The 14,353-nt window shown below is 35.2% G+C and overlaps 1 protein-coding gene across 7 annotated transcripts in view; it reads right to left on the reverse strand.

Annotated features, from left to right (window-relative positions):
* Nucleotides 1-14,353, reverse strand: part of TTC29 (tetratricopeptide repeat domain 29) — a 316,699-nt gene that overhangs the window by 299,733 nt on the left and 2,613 nt on the right. The window contains exon 1 of one of the 7 annotated variants that reach the window (XM_042870541.1): nt 10,283-10,337. The exons of the other annotated variants lie outside the window; for them this stretch is intronic. The gene's annotated coding sequence lies outside the window, so the exon portion shown is untranslated. Of the gene's footprint in view, nt 1-10,282; nt 10,338-14,353 lie in introns of those variants that run through there. 7 annotated transcript variants of the gene reach the window in all.

Genomic DNA, 14,353 nt, shown 5'->3' on the forward strand with positions numbered 1-14,353 from the left:
GTCATTTTGCATCCCTCTTTCCCACTCCTTGAAGGTTGTAAGTTATGGAGCTAGAATCAGGACTTTTTATGAGTTAGTAGACGCACCTAGCAAAATGCTTTTTCACAATAAGTTGGACACTGAACAAATACATTCTTATACAAAGTAGGAACATGTTAATAAAGATGGCTGAAGGCAGAAAGGAGGGTATTCAAATCATCACCTCTTGGTGCTTGTGCTAGGAAACTGGTTTTGCCTTTACTGTAGATGATGAGATCTCTTCCCAGGATAAGATTCTAAATGGATGGCCCTTCCATCTTAGATGCAGCAAGTAGATTAAATTAATTCTGACATCTATATTTACTCATTGTCTACGTTTAAATGCAGTGAAAATGCATTTCCCAGTCACACAAATGAGGATGTTATCTAACAACTGCCACCATGAAGAAGAGAATATCTCATGAAGAGAACAGTTAATCTTTAGATACTGATTGAAATAACAGCAAGGACATATATTTTGAAATCAAGCACAGACACTCACTAGTGCTTTGGGCAAAGACATTAGAATTTCCCTGTATCCTTTGGATATATGCCTATCCACTGCTGCATCTCAGCACTGCATTTGTCTCACTTGTCTCAGATGGCTTGGTCTGATGTTCACTAAATACTGCTTTTTTTCCTCCTTTTCTTTTGGTCCTTCCTTTCTAAACAACAGTGAAGAAGAAAAATGACCTAGATTAAATAAAATGCTGGCACAAGAGTAATTTTGTTCAATGAAACCCTAAATAAATTTAGGCCAAAAATTGTAAGAATTTGTTTTGGAATATTTTTTTTATTAGGAAGTATGAGGAGCAAGAAACCTGTTTTCAAGGAGTGCCACTGATAAATTCTTGTAATGCAACAAAAAATAGGTGTTTTTTTTTTTTGTGACAGCAAAGCCTGACTGTAGTCATAAAGAGAAGATTCTGGATTCTCTCCTAAGATAAATAAAAGCTATGTAAATGAGAAAAAAGTATATAACTCACATTAATAAGAACAACAAATTCACAACAAAACTTAGGAGCAAAAATCAATTTCTGCTGGCAACCGGAACTACAGGAATTGAAGTTGAGGCCCAAGTAATCCATCACAAGCTGACATTACTCATTCACGAAGCACAGAATAAAGATTTATTTTATTTTAATTACGTTTAGGCAATAAATAAACAGGCAATGATTGTAACAAATCATTGCTTTAATAAGAAAACCTAAAGGACAAGAATAAAAAAAGATGCGTTAAGTTCCACATATCCAAGGTGAATAAGCAGTATTTTTCAGAGAAAAGCATGATTATTGAGCTTTATGAGTGAATTTGGCATTTGCTAAAGCAAACAAACAAACAAAAAAGCCCCACAAAAACTGGACACGTAGAAAAAAAAAAATTACACACAGCAGCTAAATCAGGGATTTACTAAAACCTATTAATTTACAGCCACAACAAAGTCTATGCTCTGGATTCATCAATGCCGTGCTCCGGAAAATATATTTAAATAGTATTGCTGGGAATAGAAAGCAACTCCATACAAATTAAGCCAATTTCCCTGGCTGTCAACATTGGCTCACTCCTAAAACTTGATAATCCACACATTTTTTAATCCAAGAAGCTGCTTTAGACAAAGCTAAGACTAGCAATGCCAGAATGCTGTAGGAATAGCCATCCCTGTGGCACTTCCATCAAAGACAGAACATACAAGTGCCAGAAAACTCTTAAGACTGATTTGAGGCTTGCAGACTCAAGACTGGCCCCAAGACTGTCTGCTCTCAAGTGCAGACTTGGGTAGACTTTCTTTAGAAAATTTGCAGTGAGACTAATGAACTCTACAATTTAGAAATAAGTCTGGATGACAGCATGCACACATGTACACGTGTGTGCGCACTATGTTTAGTAAAGATGCTCTCAATACAAGACAGGAGCTAGAAACAGTAAAGCATGCCAACTCAAAGAGCAAATAGGCAAACATGCAATCTGATGCTTTCAAAGGATGCAACGTTTACATTTTCTGTACATCTGTTCTCATGTTGAAAGATTTTCACTTATAACATATAACTTCATCTTTATAATTTTGAATCAGAAAAGAATTAAGATTTTCAATTAACATCAATTCTTTATAGATTTTCATTAGGATGACTTTACATTCTCTTTTTCATAATTTCAGATATTTAATTTATTGATTGCACAAATAACTTATAATTCATATTAATGCATATACCGATACATTGATGAGATTCTGGCTTTTGTATGAAGCTTTCGAGTTCTGGAGAACAGTCTGAACAAGAATATCTGCAAGCTTCATTCAGTGAGAGCAAATTATATTCAGCCACCCCTTTTCCCTCATTCCTAATCAAAATGATGCAGTCTCAGATAAAAAATGGTGACAGCTAAAAAGAAAATAAAATATTGAAATGGAGATATTCATATTCCTCTGTAATTACCTTTGTGGATCTCCCTCAGACTCACTACAGATGATTTAGTCTCCTTATGGCACCATGCACAACTATTTCTATAAACATCACTGAAAAAAATCCTTCGAATAAAGTACTGTCACTCAATTTGCATTCCACTTGTCATAATTACTCCTATATTTTTTAGTAAATCTCACAATATCACCTTTTCTCTGCATCTAGGTCAATGCCATCACAAGATGTACTAACGTGAAATATGAATCTAGGTAGGGAAACTGCACACGTGAGATATATGTAGTGTTACAGACATTACACATGTTATCAATAACACAGTAAGGTAGTATTTCAAAACACAGTGGAGATGTGAGACACTATCCTGTTATGAGGGCATGGAGCAGTTAGACCAAATTCTTTTGTGCTGGTCTCATAAATAACAACAACAAAAAATGGAATATTTGCCCAAAATGTACAGTGCACATAACATCTCCATAAAAATAAATCAATAATTAAATGCAACTTACAATAACAATAATTGAATAAGCACTCAGAAGTGGAATAAAAAAAAAAAACTCCTACAGTCCAGATATTTTTGAGACAACGGGTATCTGAAATCATAACTTTGATAGTCCTTTCAAAATGGTGCTCATTATGCCTGTAGAGCTGGTGTCAGCTTCCACTTACCTTAAATGCTGTGAATGGTCATCACCAGAAAACAAGCACATTTCTTTAATTAAACTGAATTGATAGCAAAGGAATGGAGGCAATCTAATCAGCACTGGAAGTGCGCAAAGAAATGCTCTCAGTGTGCCTCATCCCCGCTCTGCAATAGGGCTGCAACCAGTAAAGAGAAAGCTTCATGGTTCTGATTTAATGTCAGAAAAATAGGCACTATGACTATAGAAGTTATGACTGTTGGACTTGCTGTTTCTTTGTTAATGCAGACAGCAACTTTAGTACCTCTTCACAGGTAAACTACTTCTGTATACAGCATTCTGGTACAGTCACAGGATCACAGACTCTTACATGGCTGTTTTTGACTGAAAATTTTAGAACTTAGTATTGGCTTTCAGGCCCCCTTGTGACTAGGTAAAGAAGCTAGAAAGAATAATCCATCTTCAACAGGTTCAATCAAGATGCTGGTTTGAATTTAAACTTAAGTCTAAATCAGTATAACAACGTAAAATACCAATCTGACTTCCTCTAAAAAGCAATTTTGGAATAGTGTGAGATTTAAATCACTCTAGGTGAAATCCTAGGTTCACTGAGAGACAATTTTCCAAGACACTTCAAAGCATCAGTCAGGTTTTCATTCCCTATATGCTTCAGGTATTTTATTCAGAGGAGGAGTAGGCCTTTAAAGTTTAAAAAAATGCTTAAATCTAAAGCAAAAAAATGCTAAAAGTATACCAACTTTTCACTCATAAATAGGGAAGAAAATATTTGGAAGAAAACATTTGGAATGTCACTTTAAAGAGAATAAACAGACTTCATATTAATGGGTCATATTTGGCAACAACAAATTGCAGCATGCCTTCCCATTCCTCTTTCTTCTTTTATAACTATTATTTATTGCCATTACTGGGATGTGTTCTATAATTGGATTCTGGCACAGATCAATGGAAAGAGAAAAATCTTTCCAATCTGATTCAAAATAGGATATACTTTGTAAAATACACATGTAAAGAGTAGAAGATTACTTCCTTGCTCCCCAGTACTTATTCAAAACATCGAGACATTTTAGTCCAGACTGATTTGAAGCCTGCAGTTTCTGAGGCTGTTTTTATGAACTGTGTGATTTGGGGTTGGGGTAATTTATTTCCTGTTTGTTGACTTGTTCTAATTGATTTTAGTCTAGAAAGTGGCAGGTTCCTTTCAAGAAACACTTTGAACTAAACTTTCTTCTAATCAAAGAGTCAGACGTGAAATGAATGTGCTGTTCTACAGCCAGAGTTAACAGATGAAAATCAGTTGAGGGCTAATTAGGCATGAAACAGTGATTCTGTTTCAGTGTCTGTTCAGAAAGTATACTGAAACAATTATGAAAAGATGAGAAAAGCGCAAGAAAAAAAGCATAATAGCATAACATCATAATAAACAAAAATAAATAAAAAATAGCATAAAGAAAGGCTAAAGCTTTACCTTCTGTTTTGAATACGGTCTTTCAGAGTTGAAGGACTTTTCCAACTGATTCCAGTACAGCTAGTGAAGCTGAGAAATAGCAGCACATTCAGATACTCTTTGATAAAAGTAGTTGCTGTTTAGACCTAAGGCTAACCGGGACATGAGATAATTTCGCAGCAGGGAATTTGGAATTAGATGATCTTTAAGGTCCCTTCCAACCCAAGCCGTTCTATGATTGTGATAATGGAATAAGGAAGAAAAGTATGAGGAAAAGTTAAACCGTTCAGAACAGAAACCTGGAAATTTTTATTTAAAGCATCAAGTAGTTTCAGTGTCTTTCCCTTTATATACAGCTTAAATTATAGCAAATGCCTGCACAGGTTCCTAGTATTATCAGTCACTTAACAAATCAGAAGCACAAATCTGTAGTTTTGATGTAAAGATCATTCATAAATTCTCTGAGGGTTGTAGCACTCATAGCAACAGACTGATGCCTGCTTTGGAAGAAACTCTGCCTCTGAAGACTACTCCACCCCTCAGCTGTTTGTCACTACCAACTTGTCTCTTCAAAAGAGGCCTACCCAAGCAGCTCTTTATTTGCTTCAGGAACCCAGCTGTCCTAGTTTAATATGCAGGAACAGGCTCCTAACAGAGCTATGGGGAGGTGACATGTCCTACTTCTGATTGTAGACAAGCAATGGAAGGGTAGCAGCATCTTAAATAAGGACAACTAAATTCAGAAGATCTGCTTAGCACCTATTTGAACTAAGAGAAAAGTGCCATTTTACTTCAAAGTAATCAAAAAGCAGATTCTGTATTCCAGTCCCTCCAAATGAGCGCCCAAAAGAATACCACAAAATTCAAAAAATGTTCCAGTTTCTGTGCATGGATTTTTTTTTCTAGTGCCAGACATTTTTAGTCTTGTTTTAAAAGCTTAGTACCAGATTGTTTTCATTAAGTGGTTGCAAACATTTGTCAACCATTTTAGTAAAAAAAAAAATCTAAAATCTTTATTGAAAAAAGCCACAGCTCTGCCACTGAGAATTTCATATGCCTCTACAGTAATGTTACATACAAAAGAGTATATTTTTAAAAAATACTGATAGTTTAAATTTCTCTGCGTGTTTGTAATTGCGTTTGTTCCAGGCCTGCTTCTCATTAAGGAATGTTGTGATTTCTGTAAGAAATATAAGTCTTCCACTAGCTCTATGGGTTTCCATCTGAGTGATCTGACAGTAGTTAAATCAGAGACCAAAAAGTGGTGTGCTCTACCAGAAGTCGAAAACTTCTTAGTTAATATCACTTCATATCCAATGTCCTAAATGTAAACTGTCGTCTCTAAAAGTATTACTTATTCACCTTCCTGACCACCCTCCTGCCCACTTGAGATGCTTCATCAAGTACTGTGGCAGTTGACAGAACCACAAGGTGACAATTGAGGATAAGATGTACATTCTTATACAAGAAAATTGTCTGAATCTGAGTCTCAACACTTTGGTATAAGTTGCCAAACATATCTGTTCAAACTAGCATTTCTTAATATACCAAGTCATACCAGCCCTTCAAGGCAAAAGGAATTAAAATATCAGCTCCTATTCACCTTTAAAAAGAACCCTAAAACTTCGTTTCATGTTAAGACACCTCCGTAAGGGTGGGTACTTATATCTACAGACAGTATTATAATGAGAGTAATAATTAATTAAAATTTTTAAAAAACACAACAATTGAAAATTTGAACTCTTTAGAAAATTGCAAACTAGGTTTGTGACTATCTGGAGGCAACAATTATTGTTACTATCTCTAGAGAGTACTTGGCCCAGACATGTCTATTAATACCAGACTTATTAGGTCTTGACAGTTTATAGGACATCTGTTTGTTTCATTTCCCTTTAGTCTCGCCAAATGCTAGCAGCTAAAATCATAAAGACTTTTTTCCTACTTTTGCATAACTTGAAAGACTTTTTAGCATATATGCATTTTGACAACAAACAAAATCTTTTAGTGTTCTGTATCTGATATATGTGTACAGGCATGTGTATTCAAAGAACTGCAAAGGTGAGTAAACTTATTTAATCGGAAGGTGCAGCTAGAGGAGCTAATAAACACTCAATAACTTGAACTAAGAAAGGTTGCAGACACCAAAATATCTCAGTAGCAGCTCATCTAAACCAACCCTCCTCCTCAGTTCAATATACTGCAAAATAATAAGAAGAAAACAAAACAAAAAGCATTATTAAATTTCAGGAAAAAATTGCTTTCGGTATGGCCTTCCCAATTTTTTCACTTACTAACATAAATTGAAAAGAGAAAGCCAAAACACAGATCCTGAGTCAAATAAAGCTCAGCCAATGGTATAAAGTACAGGTTCCAAGTTAAACTGGAAGCAGTCTTTTAGTCCATCTTGTGTTTTGCCAGACCACTGCAGTATGGTAAATCTAAATTAAAAAAAAAAAAAACTCATTTTTTCCCATATTGTTACTGTTTCTTTTGTTGCTCTTGGCCATTATTTCAAAAGTAATAGTGCAGATGAGATTTGAATTGCACCAACTGAAAAAACAGGAGATAGCTACTTGGATCTTATAAATCAATTACGGGCACTTGCTGATGCTTTCATTCAGATATTTTTCTGTGAATATTTGTCAAATACCTAAACTATTTAACTTAAAATCCAGCCTTATCCATTTGTTTGATCTTCATACAACTGTATAATTGATTGTTCAGATGTTTCAAACAACCTTATCTTTGATTATAAATTACACATGAACAATATAATTTTGTACAAATGTTCACATTACTTGCAATTATTAAATAGAAAGAAAATGAAATATACTTGAAGTGAGCTCATTCACAGACCCAATACTTAAGTGTATTATTACAGTTTAAGGCCTGTTTAGAAACAGATTTCTTCAAATATTGTCATTCCCTGGGAATGGGAAAATATTTTCAAAAAAATATTTCAGAATACAGATTATTTCAAAATCTAAATTTGATTTTCAACTAACTTCCAAAAGTTATTGAAAATGTACTGTCAAAATTATTATAGCCACTAGTTAACTAATATATAAATAACCAGGACATATTAGAAAATGTGAAAATGGCAGAATTAAAAATCTGAGGAAGTATGAACAGCTTTGTAGAAAATTGCAGCAACTGTCCTGTTTTAGATATATTTTGACATATATGTACATAACAGCATGGTTCCCTACAGAGTATATTAATGACTCTGAAATAATTACATAATTTATGATCATTCTCTGATGATACAAATAGTTGTATTTCCAGGTCCATCAAGAAATATACTGGCTCATTAAATATAAGCTGGCACACTCGTGCCAGCTGAAAATCAGGTACAACAATATTATAATAGAGTCCCACAAGTATCTTTGATTTCAGTGGTTCAAAGAATCACAGAATGGCCTGGGTTGGAGGGAACCTCAAGGACCATCAATCTCCAACCCCCCGCCACATGCAGGGCTACCAACCTCCACATTTAATACTAGACCAGGCTGCCCAGGGCCCCATCTGATCTGGCCTTAGAACACCTCCAGGAATGGGGCATCCACAACCTCTCTGGGCAGCCTGTTCCAGCACTTCACTACTCCCATAGAAAAGAACTTCCCCCTGATATCCAATTTAAATCTTCCCTCCTTCAACATAGAAGCAGTTCCCCTTGTCCTGCCGTGACCTACCCTTTCCAAGATTTGGCTCCCCTCCTGCTTGTAGGCTCCCTTCAGGAACTGAAAGGCTGCATTGAGGTCACCCTGCAGCCTTCTTTTCTCCAGATTGAACAAGCCCAGCTCTCTCAGTCTCTCTTCGTAGAAGAGGTGCTCCAGCTCTCCGATCATCTTTGTGGCTCTCCTCTGGACCCTCTCCAACAGACCTCTGTCGTTCTTGTATTGGGGGCCCTAGACCTGAACACAGTACTCCAGATGGGTCTGAAGTAAATAGGTGATATTTGATCATGATAGTGGTGCATGTTTTCAATCTTTGTTTCATGAACATTTGCATGTTTTTTCAGTATGTTCATAATATTCTATTCTAAATAACTACAAAACTTTCCTCTGATAAAAGAGAACCTCGCATTTCTACTGTCTTAGATCTGAAGTAGTTAAGATTTAGCATTATATTTGCTTATAGATTAGAACATATGAGTTTGATGTTTTTAAAGCACTGAAAAGTGTCTTTTCGAGATATTCTTCCTTTGGAAAGCACGATGCAAATTATAAACTCCGTGGTTCAAGGAATACATATGAATAAATTTGCATATATTTATTGATGGTATTTTTTAACCTACTTCCTAAATATTTAAATTGAATAGCATATTAAATCAACAAGAGTTGATGAAAGTTTGTGACAAGGAAAAGTAATAGTTGAACATTTTAAAAATGTATTAGTTGGTGTTACCCACAATACATTATTATATGTATTAGCAATAGAAATAGTACTTTTGCTATATTCATAAGAATTATCACAGAAAGTTATTAGCTACACTATTGTGCCCGGAAATTGCATAGCCTTGAACTTCTATATTTTTCAATCTATACAGATGGAATAGTCTTGTGTTACAGGTTGATACAAATACCTTGCTGTAGGAGTTTTCCTGTATATTATTTCTCTCTTATCACACTGGGTAGAACCACAACAGTAGCTTGGTACACAGAGAGCAGCTCAGCTACATAATACGAGGGCTGCTCTGAACATAATGCCTCCTATTTTATTATACTGGCCCAGAAAATCAAAGGCGGACATTAGTGGTAGAAGTTGAATCTTCCCACCAATATTCCGTAATGTTTTGTTGCTGTACAACAGATGACAGCAAAGGGGCAGTCTGATAAAAAGGCATTTGACAAAGAAGCACATATGAAGCAAAGATGTGTCACTGAATTCTCCCATGCTGAAAAAATTGCATCCACTGACATTTATCACTACTTGCTGAACATTCATGAAGACCAAGAAGTGCATGGTTAGCATGGTGATGACTGGTGCACTTCAGCAGTGGTGACAGCAACAGCAGGACACTTCTGCTGGTGCAGATTTTTACGAGCATGGTATGCAGGCTCTTGTTCATCTCTTGTGGAAATGCATAGCTAATAGTGGTAACTATGTTGAAAAATAGTGTTCTGCAGCTGAGAATTTACTCTTTTAAAAAGTGCTATTGTTTTCTTTGTATCTGCTGTAGGTTCCATAGAAATAAAGTTTGAGACATTATATTCAGAGTAAGATATTTGATTAGAAAACATATGGTTGCAGTTACCAGTGGAAAAAAATAAAAGGTGTCTGTCTGAAGACATTGTAACTGAGTTAGATCTTTTGTCTAGGATACTTGGACTGAGACACTGGAGTTCACTCCTTAGTTTTTCATTCCAGCATGCCTTCTTTCTGGGAGCAGCAAAGGCCAGCCATTCCTACAGGGCTGGGGAGTCAGCACCCAAGGAGGATATCACAGGTGGGCATAACATTTTCTCAATTTGCTTGTCCATCTTTACTTATCACACCAAACTACAGCACTATAAGATTAAGGGTAAGCTAGAAAATGTTTAGTGTATGAACAAATAACGCACACTACCACCTGTGCAAGAAACTACAGTAGATCATCAACACTGGGTAGGACAAGAATCAGTAGAAAAAAGAGCAGGTGAGTGCTGTTGTTAAGGTTTCATGTCTAAATATATATATGTAATATACTTGGAAGATAAGTTCTTAGAAAGAATATAGCAAAAGAAGACAGATAAGGCTCTTACAAGTTCAGATGGAAGAGAAATGAAATGAGCCAAGGTTAGTTTCCTCCCAACCTCTCAGTGGAGGGCCACAAAGATGATAAAGGACCTGGAGCATCTTCCATATGAGAGTAACCTGGATCTGTTCAGCCTGGGGAAAAGACAAGGAGCAATCTGATGAATGTTTATAAATATCTAGAGGAAATGGAAGGCAAATGAATGAGGCCAGGTAGTGTGTAGCAATAGAACAAGAAGCAATGGCCTAAAACTTGAACATACGAAGTTCCATACAAACATGCAGAACTTCTTTACGGTAAAGATGATGGAGCACTAGAGCAGGTTGTCCAGAGAGGTTATGGAGTCTCCTTCTATGGAGATACTCGAGACCCATCTGGATGCCTGCCTATGCAACCTATTGCAGAGAGCCTGCTTCAGCAGCAGGTTTGACTCAATGATCTCTTGAGGTCTCCTTCAGCCCCTGCAATTATGTGATTCTCTAATTCTACATTAAGGTAACCACTGCACACTGAATAATACAAAAAGAGTAACTTGCTGTATCAAAATAAATGAACACATTGCTTATTTTAATTAATAGTTATGCTAATAAAAAAGTTACATAACTTGGAAACATTAGAAGTAAGTGAGATGAGTCAGGGTTTTCCACAAAAAACATCTTCACTGCAGAGTGGTCAAAAGAAATAGCTCTAATCTTATTTAGATAAAGATAAAATGGCATTCTAATATCTCACTATCTTCTCTAGATAATTTTAGAAGTGATTAATATAATAACAGAAGGATCTGGCAGTAGAATAGCATTCCTCTAACACAGAAAGTGTGTGGTTTGGAGCTTGCTTATGTGAAATAAAGATTAAAAAAAAAAATCTAATCTGATCTATTCTCTTAATCTTAGTGTTCTTTAAAACAAACTTTGCTTTGTCTTTGTCTTTACTCCTAATTTTTCTTTTAATTTTTCTTTTTCAGTAGTGACACAGTCACTCATTCCATAGTTTCACTCATTGCAAAACTACAGTACAGGCATCCTGTATGATTTTGTATTTCACAGGTCTTCCTTTTTTTTTTTTTTTTTTTTTTACTTCATATTTAGAATGTCATGTGAAATTCTCTTATCCATTATCATTAAAGTCTAGCCTTTTTGAGCAGGTTCCTTGAATCCCTTAGCTTATAGCTAATTTCAGGGTCTTAGCACATTAACATTCTTCTCTCTTTTTATACATTCTATTCATAGACATTCCACTTCAGGATATATTTGAAAACATTAAGAAAATCATCTTTAGTGATTAGTGTAAGGTAAAGGTGGAAGTACTTTAATCACTGGTCTTAAGACAATTTCTTTCAACTACTAATAAGGAGAAATGGATCTAATGTATCAATGGATTGGGTTTGAGTCTAAATAGCACAGGATCTATTAAGGTGTCAACGTTTCTAAACACAGGGACACCTTTGGCCATGGATCTTTCACAAGGGACTAAGAGAGTAAGTAGTTTGGTAAAATATTGCTATTCTGCTATTCTGACACTTAACTAGTTAATGGTCAACAGAGGCAGGAAGGCTGGGAGGCAAATGATGCCCCACTACAGATGGATCATGAAAAAGCTCTTTCAATAAAGCAAGAAATTATATTAATTTCAAAAATTATTTTTCTTATTTAATAATTTTAGTTTTCCACATCTGCATGAAATCTAAATAGATATAGATAATGGCTAACAGGAACAGGATGAAGGACTTAGATTCAAGAAGCGCTGGTATGAATTATTATTACATATTTTTTTTCCACAGCTTTCCAAACGCAGAAATATTTAAGCAGTTCTCATACATTTAACTTTTCCAACGCTATAATAAACTAATATTAAAGGAACACTCACTATAATTCACTTTGTGTTATGAATTCATATCAAGTGGAAGAAAGCAGAACAACTAGATATTTACATACTTTGCCATAAATAACTCTTTTGACTTTCTGGAAATGCTACAAATTAAAGACGTGGCAAACTGAAACGTTATGAAATGCCAATGGTAGACCAATATCTATTTTCTATTTTGGCCTTTTGAGTCCTATGAATGGGACTTTAGACTTCATGAACTCATGAACATAGTTTCTACTTAACTCTAATTCAGAGGAGATGCATTTCAATCCAAACTAGCTCATCCAAATGTAGTTAAAGATCCTCTTGTATTTTCTGTTGTATATAAAACCTGTATAAAAGTCACTTCAGGTATATATGTCTAATAACCTTGTAACAAAGCACACTTTTGTAATTCCTGAATTCTTCAGGAAAACCAACAGCTTTCAAAAACGTTGAGTCTTCTTGAAGAATGACTCTAGCAGCAAAATTCAGATACCCTTGAAATTAAATAAAATGAGATTCTGTGTCATAAGATGAGTATGTTACCCTTAGTCTGAATCTCTGCAGTTATGCAAGTCAAACTAAGTAGTTTGTTGAAGACAGAAAGCTGAGGTCAAAGGAAACGCTTTCATTACACTGATTCTGAAATACTGAGATCTTAGTCAAGAGCTCATCCATAAAAGAACGCATGCACAGAGTAGTCCTACAACAGCGGTGAAAGCTTCTACTGTACTTAAAAAGATACTGGTGTGATAAACTGTACATAGTCACTTTTCGTAGTAGCTGAGGTCAACTGCATTTGAAAATCCAATTTAAGAATAGTTCATACATGATTACTTTTCTAAAACACTTCTTGAAAAAGTAAAAAAAAAAAAAAAAAAAAGAAAAGAAAAGAAAAGAAAACCACAACCAACACCAAAAACAATCAGGAATGATTAAGTACAACTTCTGAGCTTAAGACGTGAATTGAAAATTAAAGACAGAAAAAAGGCCCAATTAATTAATAGTACAATAATAATAATTATAATATTAATAATAATAATAATCCAAACAAATAAACAAAAACCAAAATGAAGAACACAGAATTGCTATGAGCAACACAGTAATTTCTAATAATACTATTTATGTGGGTTGGCAATAACAGAAGAAAGCAAAATGGTAATAAATACCTCTCCTTCTTCTGTATTTTAAAATTTAATGGCATTAGCAGATCTATTCATTCCATTTAATAGAAAATGTAGTTAGGCACATCAGTGTATGAACATATGATATAAACCCTCCAAATTAATGAAATTATTAATTGAAAGGAAAATGTGTTTTTGAATAAGAGCAGATACCAAAATTTCATCGAGTGGATCACGCAATTCTAGTTTTTTGGACAATAGCAAAGGATCAGGTTGTTAAGAATGTCTAGAGAACATATAATAGATTCAATAATTGCATTAGGGAAAGCACTCCATAATGCGTGTGTGAACTTTAAGTACAGACTTCCTAGCACTTCAAGAGGTATTCCAGCACGTTATCATACAGATGATTCTTGACAAAGCACAACATTAATACTAAGCATCTCTGATCAAACTGTAAAGAATTTTAAAATTATTTTTACTAATATCATATGGACAATTTAGAATCATAGAATCATAGAATCACCAAGGTTGGAAAAGACCTTCAAGATCACCCAGTCCAACCGTTCACCTATTCCCAGTAGCTCCCACTAAACCATGTCCCTCAGCACAACATCCAGCCTTTCCTTGAACACCCCCAGGCTTGGTGACTCCACCACCTCCCTTGGCAGGGAGGTGGCTAGGCAGCCTTTTTTCAGCTTCAAGGTAACACAAGATTTTGAATTAAGCTTTCATAATTGATTTGCAAGCAGTAGGCTTCTTGTGGTTCTCAGCCTGAACCAAGGAACTTACATTCCTTGAAGCATCTTGAACTTTGACACATTTAATACAGATGGCTCTCTAGAAGAAATGAAGCATTGCTGTTCTAGTTGATCCAGACTCCCAGATTTTGTAGGATTTTTTGTTCAAGCTTTATCAGGTGATTTAAGAGTGTCTACAGAAACATTCTTTTAACTGTGTAGCACTCATAAAGTTTTAAGCAACTTCTTACATGATTTACTACCAGGTATCTTAACTCTGCAGGTTACTGGGCATTGCATTTTTTTGGTGTTCTTTTCAGATTGTTCTCATCTCTTTAGGACCACGCAGTTTTATATTATATTTGG

Source organism: Lagopus leucura, unplaced genomic scaffold (assembly GCF_019238085.1).
Source record: "Lagopus leucura isolate 7727_CA_CO unplaced genomic scaffold, USGS_WTPT01 Super-Scaffold_100004, whole genome shotgun sequence".
NCBI classification, from domain to species: domain Eukaryota; kingdom Metazoa; phylum Chordata; class Aves; order Galliformes; family Phasianidae; genus Lagopus; species Lagopus leucura.